Below are 3,784 nucleotides of genomic sequence, written 5' to 3' on the forward strand. Positions count from 1 at the left end.
TTCATATATTCAATATCAATATAAATTGGAAAGTGACACATTAAAGTGTTTCTATTTTATAGGAAGAAAAACAACTGAGTTACAATAAAATATTATTGGAGGAAAAATTGGCTTACATCAGCCAGCACACGCCACATTAGTACACTCATCTGGAATGAGAATTTCTCCCCAAATTTGCACAACTTCATACAAATCAAATGAATATGAAGCATAATAATCAAATTGTAGATTTTCATATTAATAACTGGAAGATTGAAAAGGTTAGATACAACTTTATCTGAATGAGTATTTCATATAAAAACCAAATTGCATTTAAAAATATAGTTCACAAGCTACTAGCCACAGAAGACCTTTAATGAATGGTCAGTATCCCTAACAAACGTAATTGTTCCTAGTTATAAATATTACAATTGGATAACTCTGTTCTTAAGAACGTAGAAATCAACCAAATCAACTTCTTCCCAGAAAAGCTTTCACACAATCTGCCCAAGTGTAAAGAACAAAGCAGGCCGCTATTGTTGATTTTTTTTTTAGCATGCCTATTCTATCTAACTTGATCTAGGTGAAAAAATAGGAAACAAAACAATTTTCTGTTATCTTAATTGCTTTTAGTATTATGTTGACTCTCTCTACCCCTAGAGCAATTTCACTGTGGGCAGTGAAAATGCCATGAGTTAACATATTACCCAGTGGTATCAACTTGAACACTGACATCTTCCTCTTACATTCTGTCCAGCTCTGCACACTCAACAGGAAACACAGGATGCTGGATGGAAACACTGGCACAACCTGACTGATGCTGTCAGAGCTCACCAGTGTGAAGTGCATTGCTACTAATGATCATGCCAAGAACTGCCAGCAGGATATTATTAACGACACTCTGAGATCTGCAAATCTCTGGAATTACAATTAGCAGAAGTATACATATCCAATTTTATTCTCCAGATCAAACACCCAAAACAAAGAAGAATCTCAGATGAGGCACATGGCGATTTTCTGATGTTCTGATTATTTGGTATTTATTATCTTTGTTTTAGATTATTAAAATTATAGTAAAATGACTCAAATTAGTCTGTCTCCTCAAATCCATTTGGATGATGTATTGAATTTAAGGATATTGATCAGTGGTATTAGAAGTAGGTTCAGAGGGGGTGAAGGGGTACTTATGAAAGATGCTTGTATTGATTTAAAGAAATTATCTTTCCCTTTTTGAAACATGGCTACAGATAAGAGGATTTAGAGTTCATGATAACCTTTCTCCAACTCCCTCTTAATCCTGTTTAGTTACATGCTACAATCATGTGTGCACAAACTACACACACATAGCTGTAATTCACTTAGCTCTGTCTGTATTTCAGACACAGTACTAGGTTCTGATAGGAAACAAATACAAAAGGCAAGACTCTGCCACTTAAAGTTTACAATTGGGTTTTTACTTTTTTCCCCCAAAATTAGTTAAACCATTTCAATGACCCTTCCCTCCGATTGTGGACTTATTTTTGCATATTGAATTAAAACTTTCAAACCATAAACCCCTCCATTCTACAACATGATATGCTTTTGAATTTATAGGTGACTGCTTACATACCAAAATTAATCTTTGAATAATGCAAGTGAAAGAATAGTAGCTACTATTTACTTAACATTAATTATGTGCAAAGTAGTATGCTAAGGCATTTATATACATAATTCATTCATTTAGTAATCATTATTGAACATCTACCATATGCAAGATGCTAAGCTATGCTGAAGAAACAAGGCTGAACAGGAGAGACAATTTCACTTCTATAAGCTGCACATATTCATGTTGGGAGAGATATATTTATAAAATAACAAATAGCAAATAAGGTAGAAATAAGAGTTATAGTAAAATAAAGTATAGCAACAGGTTAGGAGCATGTACAAGTTACATGAAAATCCCCCATGTTTTCATTCTCATTTCTAAATTAGCAGAAATATCATGTATTTCCCTCATAGACTTTTCTCTCCACCTAAATTGCCAAAAAAAAGAGAGGCTTTATTTAGTTAAGAGGTGATTACGTCCACCCACCATAACCAAGTGTTTCTGCTGTAAGCAAGTTAAATCAATGGCTACCTCCTTTATTCTGACTCAATGGAATGAAAAAGAAAACGGAAAAATATGATCCCCGATAAATACTTTTAATCATGCTCTTAGTGTTTTTACTCTATTTTATGACATTTTAAATATTAAAGTTGATATCTATAGAAATCCAACCTTCATTTTGTGATACCAGTTTCTTTTGCCTCTATTTGTGAGCAAAAGAGAATTTATAACATTAAAACGTAATTATAATTTAAAAAGTCCCAGATTATGATTTTAATTTGACCCCTCAGATTTTAGAGTACGTTGGTTGTCAGTTTTCATTCTCAGTGATATACTGTTTTTAAGTCTTTATTGATACACATAAGTTAGAAGTATATTGTTAAAATTGAATTACTGATCTAGAATCCTATTTTTTAATACAAGAACAGCACAGACACCTGTGCACACATGTGCACGTGCACACACACACACATACACACACACACTATTTTCTCTTGAAGGTAACGATGTACAGATAAGAGAAGCACAGTATTTTAGTACTTAATAACTTGAGATTTCTTAGAAAATTCTTATTTCAAATCCTAGCTTTGCTCTTTGCTATCTCTGTTTAACATATTCCCACTGTGTAATGTGAGAATTAAGAAGACACACAGATTGTAAGGATCCAATGAGATAATCTGTGTAAGTGCTTTCTCCAGTGTCTAACAGAGTTGAGATTCAATAATCATTATCTTTATTATTACTGATGTAATAATATACAGTAAAATGTATAAATGTGCTTTTAAAACTGAAAATGATCATGTAAATCTAAGATATTATGGATAGCCAAAAATAGGATGCAGTTCAGATGTCCTTCAACAGATAAACTGTTATACAAACTTTGGTACATCCCTAGCATGAAATATTACACAGCAATAAAAAAGAACAAACTATCGATATATGTAACAACTTAGCTTCATCTCCAGAGAATTATACTAAACATAAAAAGTCAATCTGAAGTCTATGGCTATGCCACCCTGAACATGCCCAATCTCCTCTGATCTCGGAAGCTAAGCAGGGTCGGGCCTGGTTAGTACTTGGATGGGAGACCACCTAGGAAGACCAGGTGCTGTAGGCATTAAAAAAAAAAAAGCCAATCTCAAAAGTTCAAATACTAATTGATTCCATTTACAAAAAGATTTTAATGACATTTTTAATAAAGAACAGATTATTGGATGCTAAGAATTAGAGAAGATAGAGATGTAGGAGGGAAGTGGATGGGACTATAAAAGTGAAACACAAAAAATGCCTGTGATGGAACTTTTTAGTATCTTGATTGTAATGATGGATATATGAAACTACACATGTGACGGAATTGTATACAATGAAGTACACACGCACATACACACATGAGTACAAGTAATATTGGAGAAATCTGCATACAATTATTTTATAATATCAATGCTAATATTCTGGTTGTCATTATACTATAGCTTTATAAAATCTTACCACTGAGGAGAAATGGGTAACATGTACATGAGATTACAAAACTGCATGTGAATATACATCCTCTCAAAGAATTTCATTTAAAAAAATATTTCAAATATAGTTCTCAAATCTAAAAATAGATATTATAATATTATAAAGGTGGTCTAAGTACTAATATGTTTTCTTTGGGGTCCATCAATGGAAGAATAGATATAGAAGATATGTGACATATATATAGAATGGAATATTCTT

General features: G+C 32.5%; 1 non-coding gene across 1 annotated transcript; it reads left to right on the forward strand.

Annotated features, from left to right (window-relative positions):
* The first annotated feature begins 3,063 nt into the window (after positions 1–3,063).
* Positions 3,064–3,182, forward strand: LOC111741652. The gene has a single exon (XR_002781047.1). It is a non-coding gene; the product is annotated as a 5S ribosomal RNA (ribosomal RNA).
* Positions 3,183–3,784: the final 602 nt, after the last annotated feature.

Source organism: Pteropus vampyrus, unplaced genomic scaffold, assembly GCF_000151845.1.
Source record: "Pteropus vampyrus isolate Shadow unplaced genomic scaffold, Pvam_2.0 Scaffold3, whole genome shotgun sequence".
Classification (NCBI taxonomy): Eukaryota; Metazoa; Chordata; class Mammalia; order Chiroptera; family Pteropodidae; genus Pteropus; species Pteropus vampyrus.